The sequence below is a fragment of the Leuciscus leuciscus genome (assembly GCF_965113295.1).
Source record: "Leuciscus leuciscus genome assembly, chromosome: 5".
NCBI lineage: Eukaryota > Metazoa > Chordata > Actinopteri > Cypriniformes > Leuciscidae > Leuciscus > Leuciscus leuciscus.
This window is the reverse complement of record NC_138729.1, coordinates 16,823,590-16,842,640: the sequence shown is the minus strand read 5'-3', so window position 1 is coordinate 16,842,640 and position 19,051 is coordinate 16,823,590. Positions and strand designations below refer to the sequence as shown.

General features: G+C 35.1%; 1 protein-coding gene and 1 long non-coding RNA gene across 8 annotated transcripts in view; both read left to right on the top strand.

Annotated features, from left to right (window-relative positions):
* specc1 (sperm antigen with calponin homology and coiled-coil domains 1) overlaps positions 1–19,051 on the top strand; it is a 188,496-nt gene that overhangs the window by 71,362 nt on the left and 98,083 nt on the right. The gene's annotated exons all lie outside the window — the stretch shown is intronic.
* On the top strand, positions 10,486–12,712 carry LOC309500002. The gene is made up of 2 exons (XR_014206430.1): positions 10,486–11,287; positions 11,546–12,712. It is a non-coding gene; the product is annotated as an uncharacterized lncRNA (long non-coding RNA).

The following is a 19,051-nucleotide window of genomic DNA, read 5'->3' as shown; positions in this document are numbered from 1 at the left end:
TGGGAAAATGCTCTGGTTGGTTGTAGCGCTATCCTATTGCGTGCAGAGGGAATTTGAAAGACAACCGTTTATCCCGCCCCTCGGATTGAGCCCTGCCAATGGTGTGTTCCCAGGCCCAACATCTTAATGTGGGTCTGGCTTGTCAGGCTAGCCAAGATGGGCATTTTGAAAAAAAATATGTGTATTTGACTGTTTAAGTGTCAAAATGACTTATATAGATCAGTGGTGTGCACGCTTTTGGTTTGTGCACAAAACCTGCGGGAATGAGTAAAATTATATGCAATATTTGCATCCCTGCACCGAAATTCAGGACCCCACCACTATTCAACTGGAGCAAATAAGACGAGTGAGTGAGAGGAGTGTGTGTCAAACTGTCAAATTGTCGTCAGAAAAAAGAGAGAATAAGAACGTGCAGCTGGTTTCGGTGTATTGATACTGTAGAAAAGACATTGTTTCAGAAATTTCAGTATTGATACGTATCAAAATATCGATATTATACTACACTAGTCCGGATCCCATTGCACTTCAATGCGTGTGTATATCTTGTCAAGAGACACTCAGAGCATCTCAGAAATAGTGTTTACTGACCACACTGTAAGGCACACATCACTTTTACTTTTGTTCATACTTAGGTTTAGTAATTTTTTCAAACCCCTAACACTTTCGACGACTTTTTATTGTGATCTGGCGGGCAATAAAATGTGTGAAAAAAATGTCTTATAAATTCACTTTAAAAGAGGGCTCCGAGCTATATTTAGAGACCATAATATCATAGAAACTCATTCATTTAGTTTGCAATGCTCACTTTCTACTATCTAGTCAGTTGCCAATAGACAAATTCTGCCCTAAAAAATGTTTTCTCTCATTTGATAAGCCGTTACACTAAAATATACGTCACAATAGGAAAGACAATTTTGTTGCAATTTCTGGTTAATTGCAACTTTAAGAGTGGGCTCTTTATACTTTGAGTCCGTAAGCAATCACCTAGCAACACCTTAGCAACCACATAGCAACACTCTGACAAATACTTTTAACACCAGAGCAGTGTCGAGACTAGCAAGCATGCTCACATTTTTTTAATGAATATATAAAAATCTAGTTTAGCTGTGGTTATTGGCGTGCGTGTTAGAAATGTGCTGAGTAACACTGAATGAAAAGAGTCTCAGTGCTAAAAAAATATATTGTCTCTCTATGTGTGTGTGTGTGTATGTTTGTAGGTACATATCCACAATCCACCCTGGGGGATAAACTTTCTATTGCATTTCCATTTCAAAGTTTACTTTATTTTAACCATTTTCAACTGCAGATGGAAAGCAACAGTCTGCTTTATCTTACTGTCCTCCTGTACATCCTCTTGGACATCTCTTGGGTCGCTCTTTCTCCATATCACTTCATATATTGCGCTGTCTCTGTTCTTGATTTATTTACTGTGGCTCATGAAAGTTGACATTCAGTTCAATTGCAATGCTATTGGAATCCTCTACTGTTCTGGTGATTGAATCGTGGGCTTGATACACGAGCAAAAATTATTGACAGAGTTTTATGAAAACTGATTTCTTTGTGGTTGGTCTTATTTGTTAGGCCACTAGTAGATTTCTTTGTAAGACTTGCTGGAATTTGAAGTCTTGATCTGTGTGGCTGGTAAATGAGGATGTGTGTTGTCTGGTAGAGAGATTGTGGCTGACTGCCACATTTACCACTGCAGGAGCCTTATCTAAGATGGAAAATGCTGCCAAACTCTGTGTGTTTGTGTGTGTTTATGTATGTGTGTTTGAGATGAAACAGTAGGTTCTTATCCTGAAAAAACACAAACACTCCTGAGATAAGGTTAGGCTTTATCTACCTCTACAGTTTTACACCCTTTGGCAAAAGTAAAGATGGTTTTAAAAAGTACCAGTTGCAATGCTGTGAATGTTCACATAAAGAGTTTCATTTCGAGGCTGATAAATTATCTTTTCAATGAGGTCAACATCCCATTAAAAGAAGAATAAAGCCCTATTCGCACAGGATAAGTATTACCTGGTGACCTCTAGTCATTTGTAATATTTGCGGAGGTTGTCTGTGATCTTAATCTTGTGCGAATCGGCCATGTCTGTAATTTGTTCCCCCGCAAATGACCTACCATATTTCGCTGAACACCGAGGTCCTGTGATAATATTAGTCCCGTGCGAATCGCACGACCTCTGTGATTTGGCGAGGTCCTTTATAATTTTTTCAAGGTTTTTGTTTCCTGTGCGCTTTTTTATCCATCTTTCGCGAAGAATGGAGGCTGCGTTGGAGTGTTTTGATAGTATTTTGGGTGCTGCGTCATATTGCTATACACCATACGATACAACTACACAATTTGCAGAAAGAGAAAGCTGAAAACCATCAGAAGAGCAAAAACAAAAATAATGATTAGATGGAGATCCATGTATAGCAGCATGCGGTAAGGAACATTCTTCTGTTTATGATATATCATACAGCTAGACCTATAATAACGACAAGACATTTCCAAGCAATAGCCTATTGACATCATATCCGAGAGATAAGTCAGTAAATTCAAGTAAAATCACAGGCATTGCTTATCCTGTGCGAATGCGCCACACGAAATTTAGATGTGGGTGGGTAATTTCTAAATCACACGAGGTCCCCAGATAATACTAATCCAGTGCGAATAGGGCTTAAAGCTGAAGATGAATTTATGATGTGTAGAAGGTTTGGACTGGTAAATGAGTCTGGTAGATTTATCCAATCTAGACTCTTTCAAAGACTAAGTTTTAATTTAATTGAATATTCAACAATATTATTGATCTGCCTGCAGTGACACCATTATATGAGAACTGAACTGAGGTGGACGATGACATCACATTTTTCTCCAGAGCGGTTATATATAAATGAAATAAATTAATAACTTTCTTACAACAAAAATGAAACATCACTGAACTTACTTAAGCTGCCTGGACTGTGGCGTATTTTCTGGAAACAAACTTTGTTGCATTATTTTCCTGTTATCTCTGTAAAGCTGCTTTGAAACAATCTGTATTGTAAAAAGCGCTATATAAATAAATGTGACTTGACTTGACTTGACAAAGTAGAAAAATTAAAATAAATTTCCATAAGTCTGCTCTACAGATCTGTTGTCACTAGCTTCATGTCAGACAGCTCAGTCAGTCATAAGAATGTTTCCACAAGGACAAGAGTGCAAACCCTCCCCTTCACCATAGGTGTGTGTCTCCCTCTCATAAAGATCACCCTATTAGAGAGTTTGCTATGACATTTGGATGTCTCACATCTGGAATTGAATGTTTTAACACTCATTTATTTATTATTATTATATATATATATTTTTTTAAATGCATAAATATTTAACGAGTAAATGAATAATACATGCAATATTCAATGCTACATAAGTTAAGTAAATACAGTATGTTGGAACATGTCTGACTAAATATAGACAAGCCCCAATATTTTTGCTGAACTACAGATCTGTATGAAGTAATTAATTCAGAGCTAAGTGTTTTGAGCACTTGCCTAGTTAAATAAAATGAGGTTTTGTGGTTGCTAGAGTAATAGGACCTTTGATAAAGTTTAATGCACTTACCGTTTATAAAGTTGGATCACAGTATAGTGTAGATTTCATTCTGTTCTTTTTTCTGAGGACTATAAATGTCAAGAAAATCCATCAAAAACTATACTATAATTATACTTTATATGTATGATATTGAATGATACTTTATATTGGGTATCTTTAACTACCATGTCCTTATGTCAAAAATACAAAATTTGTTTGGTACAATTAATTGTTAAACTTTTGCTGCAATTGAAGTGGGTTAAGGAGTAAGGGAAGTGTAGACTGTAATTATAGATGTAATTACTTGCAGATATTTTTTAAATGTAAAGTACAACATAAAACACATATGTACATGCACAATAAGTACACTGTATCAAATTATTAATTTAAATGTTAGTACAGTTAAAGACTCTTAAAATAAAGTGGGTTCGTTCTGTCTTATGATTACATCTATATTGGACCATACTGTTTGAATTCATGCATGGTTGCCAATACTGTACATATTTTTTCTTTGACTGTTCAAAGACATCAGATTTTCTATTTTAAACCCCCAACCCCTGGATCTAGTGAGAGAGAAGAGACTCCAAACCAGTAATCTTCACAGCAGAAATACTCTTTTTAGGTTAGCTTGGGTTACAGTCTCTGAGTCAGAGCTGGTGTTTGTCTTCATGTTGTGAGAATGAGGAGGTTCATTGGAAGGGGAATCTCAATTTATCTTTCCACACATTCCCTTCTGTTACAGCTGAGATATACCAAGGAAGGAAGTCAAAAGAGACGATCCCAAAAATCCACTTTTTTTTTGTTCATTCCATTCATGTTTATCTTTAAGTAGACAGATTGGATGTTTAATGGCAGCAATGTTGGACGTTCTAGCAAAGCAATGGGTGTTATTTTGCAGTAAGCTGAGCGGAGAATGAACTGGTGCCTGTGCTCAGCAGCTATTCAGAAGACCCTCTCATTCAAATATGGCTCAACAGTGAGGCTATTTTCAGATCAGTTCTGAAATGAAAAGAACCAGCCTGTACACCGCGTGCTGTTTGTCCATCAGGGTGGGTTAGAAAAATAGTGAATAACTGGAGGAAAAGACAGCAAATGCATGCACAAAAAAGGACTGAAGAGAGCTCCAACTAGGTGCACATTGTCCACATGTTTTAGGGTCTGTGTAATACTGAACCTTGATGCCAAGTGTTTTGTTGAGGGGAAATGATAGAGAGAGCATTTAGATTGTAACACAGCAATAACAGTGCTGGTCATTAGAACAACAGCTCTGTTTGTTTTCTTTGTCCAGCTCATCAGTCATTAAGTGTGCGGTTTCTACTTGTGAGCAGTGAAAGTTATTTTGGAGAACAACAGAAGGAAAACAGAAAAAAAAAACGAAAAAAAAACTGAACTTTAGAAATGTTTCTATTTGTTCCAAAGAGAACAGCTACAGTATTGATGGTACAGGTTTTTTTTTTTTTGGTTTTTTTTTGCAGACCTTTCTTGACAGGTTTTTGCTTAATTGGCTTAATATGCTATTTATGTTTAAAGCAATAAAACAGAAAGAAAGAAAGAAAGAAAGAAAGAAAGAAAGAAAGAAAGAAAGAAAGAAATGCAGATGTTCTGTACTTTATACTGCACATAGCCTAGTATTGTATATTGTACAATATTGTTTACATATTTCAAATAGTTTTTTGTGTAGGCTTCGTCAAACTTCAAGCTTTTAAAACTACTTCAAACTTTCAGGTTAGGCTTTTTCAAGAAAACTTAAAGTTTGTCTACAAATTTTTTAATCTATTTTGTAAACTGTTACCGAATTATATATGGTAAACATGTAGGCTACACTTTACAACGCTGCCTGATTCAAGCAGATATAGTGGCTGTTAATGCATGAAAACCCAAATTCAGCATTAACAATCACCATCTTTATTCTAATTTGAAGGGCTTTGATTACATATCTGTGAAAATAAAAGATATTACGAATAAAAAAAGACTGAAAATAAGCGCACGTTTGTGCGGGTAGTGAATATTTTCAATTTCCAACAAAACTTGTTAATTATTCAACTCGAGAAATAGGCAGTGTTATTCATCATTGTGCAACACAATTCGGACACCACATGACAACTTACAGTGCTTGACTTTTTCGGGGAAAAGGAGTGAAGAGTTTTTTGCCGTTTTGAACTCATCACGATCTCTATGAAAATGATGGATCCAGCGCGGGTGCGAGCATGGGCGTGTCGTGACGCACGAGTGACTGATTACCATGGAAACGTTAAACTCACGTATAGACTATCTTGACTCTTTGAATTTTAAATCTGGATGTACACACATTGGCCCGCGAAAACCTCAACTTGTCGTGAACACACTTAACGTTACCCTACGAAAAAAGTGCGGCCCGCGTAATCTACGCCCATGCACATTTCTTTGTTCAGCTGAACACAAAGATATTTTGAAGAATGTCTGAAATCAAACAGTTGTGGGGCACCATTGGAAAAAAATCAATAGTGCCCTACAACAGTTTGGTTACAAACATTCTTCAAAATATCATCCTTTGTGTTCAGCCGAATAAAGGAATTTATACAGGTTTGGAACAACTTGAGGGTGAGTAAATGATTTTTCATTTTTGGGTGAACTATCCCTTTAAAGTTAGTGGTTAAAAATTCTTTATTTCCAACTTCGACTTGTCTTATCCAGTAGGCACAGTATTTCCCAGAAAGTTGGATTTTATTATTACATTCATAAATAATGTAAAATACCAGTGCATAACATAACTTATAGTGGTGGATTGGAGTTTTCATTTGCAAACTGTACAACAGTCAGTTCAAGCTGAACTGTGTAACGTTTTGTTTTTTCTTCGACTGCAATGATAGAACTGATTTGTTTGTCATGCATATTTGTGTGTGTGCTTGACGTTAATAGCATTATATATAAATCGCTTGGGAATTGCAGCCCGATTCAGATGATAAAAAAGCGTAACTTAGCCCAGAAAATATGGTAACACAATATGGTTGCACAAGCAAGCTTAAACAGTTATTTCAAGATCATTCAAAATCCTCTCTCTTTTGACAGGTTAATTTAACAGATGATATTTATATTCAGAACTCAATACATACAATACATGTGCAGTACATACAATGTGTGAGGTAAATTATTTCCAGTTCTTCTTATAAGGTATTTACTGAATGAGCCTCTGTCCTGTTTGCAGAGAGGTGTGATTAATGGGGAGATTATGCAAAGTGCTTCACCTGTTAAAGGGTGGTGACCTGCTGTTGTGCTCAAGGGCACAGCTGTCTGCCCTCACCCATCAGCAAGTTTTCTTTCTCACGGTTAAAAGTGACACTTCCCTGCTGCAGCCAAATGGATGCAAATAAGGGCTGTCAATCAACTGCAAATTGTAATCAAATCAATGATGTGCTGATGTAATGAAATTAATCTCATATGTCAATATATATTGCTCATTTATCAATTTGATGAGAAAAAAAAAAACGTTATTAATTATTGGGGCCAGGATTAATTACCTTTTTTGTAACACTTTATAATAATTATACAGTAATGAATTACTCACAAATTATTTGCAAACTATTAGTTTATAAATAATTCATAGTTAATATATTGTAGTCTCTTCATTGTTAATGTAATAATAGGCTATATACAAATTCATTCAGTGAATTAACTATAAACTAATAGTTTGTTAATGATTTGTAAGTACTTTATTACTGTATACTTATTATAAGGTGTTACCGATTTTTTTTTTTCTCAGTAATTATTCGAAAGTTGAAAGAGCATGATGCATATGACATGCCTTTTGAGATGTGTGTATGTGTTTCATCAAAAACACTTTCTGCTGGGTTTTGTTCTTTCTCTCATATTTTATACTTGTACTGAATGAGCAGCATCATTTTGAAGAATATGAAACAGTCTGACCTGAATCAATGTCATACAAACAAACATTCAGCATGGACACACTAGCTACGTTTACTTGGACACCTTTTGTTTCAATCAGAATTAATTAATTTAGATTGATGAATCCCAATGTAGTGTTTACATGACCGCTAAATAAAGGGATTGGGTTGATGTGTGTGTTTATATTTCACAAGCTTCAAATCAAAATAGATTTTTTGACATGCGCACATTGCACAAAATCCCTGCAAAAAAAGAGTTTCCTGCTGTTTGAGCATACTAACCATTCTCCTAGATTGCTTTTTTCGCTTGTTTTACAAAGCAGACTTAATATTTATCTATTTCGGGTCCTAATTTAGGAAATGACGAGCACATGAAGCTTTGTGCCGTACTGCTTATATTTATCAATCAATAAAAATGCCCATTCCCGCACCCAAAACAAGGCGTCTTTTAATCTGATCAAGTGTTTAAAGATCAAGTGTTTAAAGTGTCAACCATCCCTTATAATAAAAAATTATAAAATTAAAAAAATTATTTGACCAATTCATTCCGATTGACGTGGTTACATGTGACTTTTTTTATTTCGTCTGTAGCTGCGTAAATGGACCCTAATAATCAGATTGTAATCAGACTAGTGGCACAGTCGGAATGAAAATGTCACATTTTACCACGTCAATCGGAATGAATTGGTCAAATCCGATTGAAATTTCATTCGAATTGTAGGGGGTGGTTTAAACCTTTTCTAATCTGTTCGATAGGACATGTAGACACTTGATCGGATTAAAAACCGAAACTGGAATGTTCTCAAATGTGCTCAAACAGCAGGAAACTCAGTATATTCGTGAGTGTACGCATGTCATAAGATCAATTCCAATTTGAACTTGTGACGTATAAACATGCACATCAATCGGATCACTTTATTTAGCGGTCATGTAAACAGTATTCGGATTCATAAATCTGAATGATTTCATTCTGATTGACACAAAAGGTGTCCATGTAAACATAACGTTACAATCAGATTATTAGGGTCCATGTAAACGCAGCTACTGAGAGTCCTAAAAAGTCTATCAATACAGTAGCTATGTTTCCATCCAAAGTCGCAAATTTTACTTATGCGCAAAATTGGAATATTGCATAAAATATTTGAGAATAAAGCACCGTTTCCATCCAGTGAGTCAAATACATTGATCTATATAAATGATTTATATATAAATAACTAATTTATATAGATCAGTGGTCGAAGAAGACAAAATCATCATGTTATGTTAACTTGCTATCTGAGGCTGGTCTGTTTTGGAACGCAGTCGTGTAAGACAATTCTGGGAGGTAATTATACCGAACCACTTTGACAACAGACTTTGCTCAGGCATGTCAGAATGACCAAAACAGCATTTCAGATGCAGATGATAAATTATTTATCTGATTCAGTGAGCACATACGTTTTTTATGCACATTTTCAGAATGCGTATCTTGGCGTTTCCATCCAGGGTTTATTTTAAATTTTTTATGCAATATCCCAAAATGCGCATAAAAATAGGTGGAGGGAAACATAGCTAATGCGTTTCCGTCTCTTCTTTGATATTAGAGTTGTATTCACTGTAGTAAACATACTCTCTTGTACACACTGTATGTTTGCCAGCTCAGGTGTGTCATGTTTGAATTGCTTCTCTATCTTGTTAGTCTACGGGTGTTGTATCCCAGCACAAGTAAAAGTATATTTGTGCTGCTAGATCTTATAAAGAGACGGAGTATCAATTATGTTTACAAAAACAAGATAAAATGACCATGATATAAGCAAATAATTATAAAACACTTAGCTTGCAGATCTATAGATACATACCTTTTGAATTATTTGTTCATTACCGAAATCATTTGTTTCCTGTCATGATACGTTAAAGTGATGGTGTTAAAAAGCTTTCACAGTCAACAGACAAAGGACGGCTTGACTCACCCATTGAAGCTGCTAAGTTGGTATTTTCCTCTCATTCTCTGGACAAGGTTGCAAAGACTACCCTCAGTTTGCTATTAGCTGAAAGATGAGCAAGAAAATGAAGTTAAAGCTCTACTTATGTCAAGTTTGTTGTCAGATCTGTCCCAGTGCACATGAAGTTCTGTTTTCTATTATTCCCAGTGAAAATAGGTAGGCTTAATATTATTTGAGAGAGATGTTTTAGAAGTATAATGCACATAGCAGAAATATCTCAAAATAGAAATGGAATGAAATCAAAATCTAGTGAACATAAATGCTCTCTTATTATTTGTTTTGTTTTTGTCTCTGAAGAAACATTATTCTAGGGCTATATCTGACTTGTTTTTTCCTCTCCCAGAATAAGTTGGTGCATTTTGATTGGGTTTGAACCAAGAATAAGTATGTATGAACCAAGTGCTAAAATGTTCTTATCAAGGCAGCTCTGCTCAGTGTCCATAAATCATTTTATGCCACTTCAGATCTTATAAAGAAAGGTGAGCGGTAGGTCAGGACTTCTGTCCACAAGTGATACTAAGCTTAACAATCCACATTTCACTGTAGCTACAAATTTCCTAGATTTAGTACAGCCCCTCTTCCACCTCTGTTTGCTGTCCACCTCTGAAGCACTATGTACTCACTTGCTTTTTCCCATTTAATCTGGTACTGATTCTATTTAACACACCGGGCCCTGTTATACACCTGGCGCAATGCAGCGCCAAGCGCGACACAATTGTTTGTTTTTTTTGCTAGTTTCAGCCTGACGCAGTTATCATTTTCACGTCCTGCGCCACGTTGTTTAAATAGCAAATGCATTTGCACCCATGGGCGTGCTGGTCTGAAAACAAGGTGTTCAGGCGCGTTGCTATTTTGAGGCAACTGAAATAGACTGCGCCATTGACCTACAAAAACCTGGTCTAAAGTCAATGGCACAGTATTTTTTTTGTTATTTAACCCTCTGGGGTCGGCAAACGCACCGGTGCGTTTTGCTCGATTTTTTTCACATAGCAGCAAAATAGACTTAAAATACTTTCAATCATTGAAAGTCATACAGATAAAATGATAAATGATAATGATAAAATCATTTATGGTCATACAGACTTAAGAGATGTGAAAAAATAAACTGTAAAATGTCTACTTTTTTATGTGTCCACTTACAATCGAAACAAAACATTGTGCTTTTGTAAAATAAAGAAAATAAACAGGGTGTGCTTTCTGCCTCTCCGTCTCCGTGAACTTTTTTTTTTGGAGCATGTCTCTAAACTTAAACTTAAACAAAACTAAGTGAATACTTTTCATTTAGGCATGAGAAAATATCTTTATAATCATTTAAGTGTCTACTATTAAATTATCTAATTCAAAACGAAAACAAATATTCTCTGTTTATGTAATCTGTATCAAAAGATAGAGATGTCAGTCGTTCTCATTTCAGCTCATTATCTGCTAATGTGAACACGCCTACGGAGAGTGCGCGCTATTCAAACGCAAATGATCTGAGGCAATCCATGCAAACCTGTGAACACCCACATCAACTCGATAAAACATCAAGTTTAATCAGATTAATGTACTTTACGTCATCTTGCGACACTGTGAGGAATAATACTATCGTAATAATAATCCTGGAAAATGTACCTCAGAAGTGCTGGTTTTGTTTCATTTCGCGGAGCAACGGATTGTGAATATTAAGTTCTTTATTCTTAAGTGCTTTGTTCTAATCGCGATATGGAATAGTGTCTGTAAACCGCAAAAAGACGCGCTGTTACAGGCACTTACATTAGTAAACGTTATTTTTACATGAACATGAACACATCTACTAGTTTAGCTTTTACCAAACTATATTGCTAAACTGAGATGAGTAAAAATTTACTGAAATTTACATTTTACATTTAGTCATTTAGCAGACGCTTTTATCCAAAGCGACTTACAGATTAGGACTAAGTTAAGCGAGTCATCATGAAGAGGCAAAAACAACGCAAGAAGTGCTCAAAATACGAAGTTCAGACATTATTCACAGTAGCATAAGCCCGATAAGCGAGGTTTTTAAAGTTTTTTTTAAGAGGTTAAGTGCTCTGCTCACGGAAGAGATGGGTTTTCAGTTGTCTTTTGAATGTTGTCAGGGATTCTGCATTCCGGATGAGGGTGGGGAGAAATATGTTGAAATAAAATGTCTTTGTTTAAGCAATGTATTAAACTGCAAATTAACATTTATATGCCCTAATATATCATAAAAACGATATGTTACAGACGAAATATAAAAGACAACATTTCGTTGACTAGTTTTGGATAGATTGTAAAGTTTTTACTGTAAAATAGACTACTGCCACATCAAATAAGCTTTTGTTCGCCAATTTCTGCTCATATGTTAAATATATAGTATGTTTTGTCAAAAATAAAGTCATCAACTAAGATTATTATTGTGTTTGTTCCAATGTAGGCTATATTCAAACTAATGAATCCTTAACTTTGAAATATGTATGATAAAATGTATACTTTTTAAAAAGAAAGATTACACTTGAAATATTGTTAAAATTGTAATTGTTGTTGAATTACATGTGAAAACTTTAATAAAATAGCAAAAAATATATTTACAAGGTAGATGTAAACAAAACATTAATAGGTCAATATAAGCCTTCTCATTAAATTATTTATTATTGTTTTTTATTAGTGACACATTTCGGGAGAGGATATATTCCAAAACTTTCTGAAAATACAGTATGAGAATTAACTGCACAATTACTAGAAATGTTTTCCTTGGATATTATACAATTTGCATGCATACAAAATTTGTGGAAAAAGACACAAAAAAATCAAGATGTTTCCAACTCTAACTTTGAACCAATTCCGTATAATGGCCCATATAGCCTATTTGAACAGGATTTGTTTCCAGATATGACTACGTACTAAAAATGTGCTTTTGACTTTCATTTATATTTGGATTATATACAGTACAGGTCAAAAGTTTGGAAGCATTACTGTTTTTAATGTTTTTGAAAGAAGTTTCTTCTGCTCATCAAGCCTGCATTTATTTGATCAAAAATACAGAACATTTTTTTTAATATTGTGATATATTATTACAATTTAAAATAATTGGTTTTCAATTTATTATGCTTTAAATTATCATTTATTTCTGTGATGCAAAGCTGAATTTTCAGGATCATTACTCCAGACTATCACATGATCCTTTAGAAATCATTCTAATATGATGATTCATTATCAATGTTGGAAACAGTTCTGCTGCTTAATATTTTTTCATAACCTGTGATAATTTTTTAGGATACTTTGATGAATAAAAAGTAAAAAAAAAAAAAAAAAAAGCAGCACATTTAAAAAAAATCTTTTGTAACAACAATATGCACTACTGGTCAGTAATTTAGGGTCAGTAATTTTTTTCTTTCTTTTTTGAAATAAATCAATACTTTTATTCAGCAAGGATGTGTTAAATTGATAAAAAGTGATAGTAAAGAAGATTTATATTATTAGAAAATATTTTTTTATTTTGAATAAATGCAGTTCTTTTTAACCTTTTATTCATCAAATATATTAGGCAGCAGAACTGTTTCCAACACTCATAATAAATCAGAATATTAGAATGATTTCTAAAGGATCATATGATAGACTGGATGTCATGTGACACTGAAGACTGGAGTAATGATGCTGAAAATTCAGCTAAATACTTTAATACATTATTTTTTAAAGTATATTCAAATAGAAAACTATTATTTTAAGTTGTAATAATATTTCACAATATTACTGTTTTTTTTTCTTTTTCTTTTTTTATCAAATAAATGCAGCCTTGATAAGCATTAGAGACTTCTTTCAAAAATATTAAAAAAACGTAATGTTTCCAAACTTTTGACCTGTACTGTATATTTCTTTTGTCCTCGCATTCTTTCTTGTGGTATCCTCTCAGTGATGATCTTTACGGAACTGAATCAACACTGAACTGACTCGCATAAATGCATAATTGTCCTGTTATCACTGTAAAGGTGCTTTGAAACAATCTGTATTGTATAAAGCTCTATGTAAATAAAGGTGACTTGACTTTGAAGTACTTACGCACATTTTTACCTTACGACTTAGCTGACCAAAGCGGGAGGTCATGCAGTGCAGTAAATGGAGGCAACATACTGTTATATGACAAGACTGGGGCAATAATCCAAGCAGAATCAAACGGCTGACTCAGTATCCGAGTTGGCGGCTTGAAATGCAATTGGTTCATAAATGAGAAAGCACTAAGAGTCCATCAGCTGATTGCACAGAAGATTGTTCTGTCATACATCAGGCCAAAAAGTATAGGACGTTTTCCCAACAAGGAGTTAAGTTAAGTCTATGCTGAAGAGCCTTTTATGGATTTTAAATACTTTTCCTTAATATATATATATATTTTTTTTTTTTGTTATGGACAACCAGCGTGGTTAAAATATTTGTATAATTACATTTTAATCATGAAAAGTAACCACAAACCACATAATGTGTTGATAAATGCAAATTAATCCAACCACAGCAATCATCTTTTCTGCATACAATACATAAACTTCATTCTTTTCTAAGTCCCTACACTGCTCTTAAGTTATACAATCAAAATTATACCCATACTTTAACCCTATAAAGCTTACTGTATCATATTTGATTTGCAAATTTCTTAGGCCTCTAAATAATTAACATGATCAAAACTTTGCTGGGAAAAAAAAGCGTTTTTAGTATAATTGTAAAAATGTCTTTTTGCTTTGAAATTTTTAAAGATTTTTACAGTAAATGTACAAATAACTTTTATATTAGTAATATTTCAAGATTTTTTTGAAAAATCATTCACATCAAGTCAAGTCACCTTTATTTATATAGAGCTTTACACAATACAGATTGTTTCAAAGCAGCTTTACAGTGATAAACAGGTAAATAATGATCAATGATGCAAACGGAAGATTGGGATACATACCTTGGGAGAAACCAGGCTCAGTTGGGGGGCTAGCTCTGCTCTAACCAGACTAACAAACATGGTGTGGTTTAAGTATGCTGTATCACACATCACATCAGGATTTTGAGAATGTTTATTTGTACATTTCTCAATCATCAATGTATTGCATTGCATTATATGTTTCACCTCCACAATAAAAAATTGCTTTGATCATAAAACTAAACATTTAAATATTACCTTACACACTGCATTATTGGGCAATGTAGAGTGACAACTGTTATTTTAATGCATATTATTTAAATAGTCTGCTATACTGTTACAAAGATCTCATTGATTTACATTACAAGCTATCAGAATTTCATCTGACTTTTTGTCTATATAAATAACAACAACTGCCCAAATTACATATTTTTGCTCAGTTTGGACCTGTGAATAAAATTGTGGTGGGTTTTTTTCCTCCTGGAGTATGAGCTCCAATTTCTTCTATATCATATGCCTGATATAGAGCTGGTAAGTCCCGCCCCTTCCGCTAACCCCACTGGACCTCTAGGTTGAAAAATCGTCAATGCAAGTGAATGTGAGAAAATAATTATTTTCTGGTCCCATTTGAATTTTGCCATGAATGTGAACATATGTTGTCTGTGAATTTTTTAGGGCTGTCCCCGACTATGGATTTTCATAGTCGAATCAGAATCGTCATGTCTTGCCTATAGTCGACTAATAGTCGAATCATGTGTATGGGGGTGTGTATGGGGGCGGGGCTTTAACGTTTCAAAGCCGCGATGTACAGAAAATCACACAAAGATATAGAAGAAAATGTATAAAAACATTTTTGATCAATAAAACTAAGAAATAACATAAATAACTCCAGAAAGGCCACACTGCAGATTTGCATTTCACATGCAAATCAAATTAAATCGGCTAAATTACCTGTGCGAGCAGGCCAGCCTACAGCACAACATCGATGCACCGAAAAAATAAACAATTAATTTACTAAATTAAATTAGAACAGAATATACCTTTCTAATAAATAAAAATACAAAACGAAATAAATCTGAATCAAGTCACAGGATGAGGAGCAAATGTGTGCAAAATGCCTAAAGTGCAGGGGAACATATATTCAAACAAGCCACAAATAGTTAGATTAGATAACCCTGACAGATTAATAAATAAAATGAAAATAAAGAAATTATTAAAATAACGATAGTAGCCAGAATTTTCAACTTTGTCTTTTTAACTGCAGAAACAACAATAAATGCTAAACTGGAGAGGCAGTCTTTTTAGCTAAAAATGTTCACAGCATCCAAAAATAAAATTAGAACCGGCTGAAAAGTTTGGAAATCACTTGTACCTGATCGAGAGAACAAATCCTGAAAGTCTTTCACTCTGTCTGTCCGTTGGAGTCTTTTCAAATTGTGCGTGCGGATAAAATACATTCTAACGTGAAACCCAGTCTATGCGTGAAACATGTTAACGTTGGCCGGCAGAAGTGCGATCATGGTTTTCCTGATGCTAAATCCAGCCTTGGAGAATATCCTTTCTGATGGTGTACATCCACACTTTAGATTTTCTTATCCCAGACATTGTTAAAGATTTAAATCCTTGCCGCGAAGACGCTCCTCTGTCGGTCACGGATTGAAAGTGAAACTTAAATCTGTCACGGGGTGTTTGGATTTATTCACGCACGTTAAAAAATATTTATTAAAAGCTTCTTTCTTTGCACATTTTTATATAGGCCTATAGCATTATCATAATAGGCTGAATATTAACATATTGACATAAAAGCTAGTTCTATGTGAAATCAGACATTGAGCGCCCTCATATAGCCAAAGTGGCATGATCCTCGTTTCATAACACCTCTGCGAAGATTCGACCGTGAGATCGGTAGTCGAATCAGGCTCCTCCTATCGAAGCATCGAATCTTCGACTATTCGGGGTCACCCCTAGAATTTTTTATATAATTTTTCGTGTGAAGAATGCTACAATTTAGCGGGTAGAAGTTTGATACGGTTAGACTTTGTGTGAGAGCACTTTGTGGACTACAACCTAGTTTTTACATCAGACGGGAATCTGAAGAAAGAACAGCCCATTTGGTTTGAATGGTGACATTTGGGTACAAAACACACAGGCATCTCGATCTATCTCCATAGATTATCACAGCATTAGCACCGTGATTTGACAAGTGGAGGGAAAATGTGTTATGAGGTGACGTCACATAGGCGACATGTAGTCTTTCTCGTTATGTCTTTTCCACAACTGCTAGGCAAAGAATCATACAATATACTGTCAAACTCGTAACATGAAAAATTATATAAAAAATTCACAGACAACATATGTTCACATTCATGGCACAATTCAAACGGGACCAGAAAATAATTATTGCATTGACGATTTTTCAACCTAGAGGTCCACTTGGGGTTTTACGGATGGGCGGGACTTACCAGCTCTATAGCCTGATGTATCAAATATAATACACTACAAAAACACATGCAAACTTTTTTTTTTTTATATATATTTTGTTTTAAATGATTGTAGGTTCAATAAACTTTTCTGACCATTATTTCATATGTCAGGCTTTACAGATTTAAATTTCACACGTGGAAAAGTACCAGATCCACTTACTGTACTGTGGCTCTAGGCCTAAGTGCATATCATTGCAAACACCTTCATATGATGCAATTTCCAGCTTTGACAAAGCAAGGAGATTTTTAAAGTCGGCATTTAAAGTGCCCCTATTATGCTATTTTAAAGTTTCCTAATGTTGTTTTGGAGTCTCCTACAACAGGTTTACATGCATCAAAGGTAAAAAAACCCTGTTTAATTTTCTCATAATATACATTTGCACATCACCACATTTTCAATGATTCTCAAACAACTCGTCAATCAATCTCTCTAAATCCCTCCTTTCCACGAGCTACTCTGCTCTGATTGGCCAGACAGCTCAGTTTGTTGTGATTGGTCTACCGTGTACAAAAACAAAAACGCCCATTGCCATAACAACATCAGCTATGCGTGACTTGAAACTAAACACAGCTACGAACAATGACGTAGATTTTAGCATAATTTACATCCGAGCCTCCGGTGATGAAACACTGCAAGAACTAGATATTCAACCCAAACCTCCATCGCAAGGACGACTTGAGCGATTCTCTGTGATATACTACTCAGTTTGAGGTACATTATGAGATGTTGCAACTGTATTTCCTCACCATCAGCATTAACAAGTGCATGTCCATCAACAAACCAATTATTTTACTTGTACTTATTTATTTACAGAGTATTTTTCGAATTTATTGCGGTGAACATGTGGAAACTGTATCAATAACAGTGCATACATAAGCCGAGCTATAGCATGAATGACTGATGTAACATAAACGTTGGTTAAACAAATCTAGTTCCATGCTTAATCTTTCCTCAAAGTAGTGAGAACTGCATTAATAGACACAGTTTCAGGTAATAGTGGCCCACAACTGATCAGCAGAAGTATTTCAATAAGTCATCAATCTTTCATTTATTCAATAAGTCAAGTCAAGTCAAGTCACCTTCATTTATATAGCGCATTTAACAATATGGATTGTTTCAAAGAAGCTTTACAGAGATAATAGGAAATTACCGTAACAGATTGTTTAGGCTTTACAACAGCTCTAGGATGAAGTTATTGTCCAGCTAAAGTTAGTTTTGATTGATTGATTCACTTCCATTGCTAGGATCATTAGTTATTAACTTAGGAGCCGCTAACACAACACCGTTCTAACAGGAAAACCCTTAATGCGCTCCGGGCGCCCATCCGCACAAAACAGTGCCTGGTGTCTCGAGAACTTACTCCCTGAAATAGGTTCGAAGGTGCAAACGATTATCTGTTATCTCTGCGCAAACCTCAAAAACTCAAACCCGCGACTATGCAGACATCAATAAACTACTTGTCTGGCCTTAAAAATGTATAATACAGATTTTTTTTGTCGCATCTGCGTAGCCACGCAAACCGGAATTATCCCAACAACATTTTATCTGTACATGGTAAAGGGAAGGGAAGGAGGCCTTCACAGGGGATGGACTGGTTGACACTTCAGGACTGCGTTGTCATCGTGTCCAGGCGCAGGTCCTACATCCTTCTTATGATATAACAAGTACATCAGGATTTATGGGGAGTGTTCCCGGTTCCGGCTGACCTAATCTATGCAGCCTAACATTGAATTATAGAAGTCTATAATTTGTTGTGTATGCTAGGCCAAAGAAATGTGTTTTTAGTCTAGATTTGAACTGACAGAGTGTGTCTGCTTCCCGGACAATGTTAGGAAGATTGTTCCAAAGTTTTGGTGCTAAATAGGAAAAGGATCTGCCAGCAGTCGATTTTTATATTCTAGGTATTATCAACTGGCCGGAATTTTGAGATCGCAATAGACGTGAAGAACTGTAAGGCGTTAAGAGCTCGCTCAAGTACTGGGGAGCTAAACCATTTAGTGCTTTGTAAGTGATCAGCAATATTTTAAAATGTATACGATGTTTAATAGGGAGCCAATGCAGTGTTGACAGAACAGGGCTAATATGGTCATACTTCCTGGTTCTGGTAAGAACTCTAGCTGCTGTGTTTTGGACCAGCTGTATGTTTGTTTATTAAGCATGCAGTGCAACCACCCATAATAACATTACAATAATCTAGCCTTGATGTCATGAACGCATGAACTTATTGTTCTGGCCATAATGTAGTGTGTGCACAACGCGCATACATTTTGTTTCT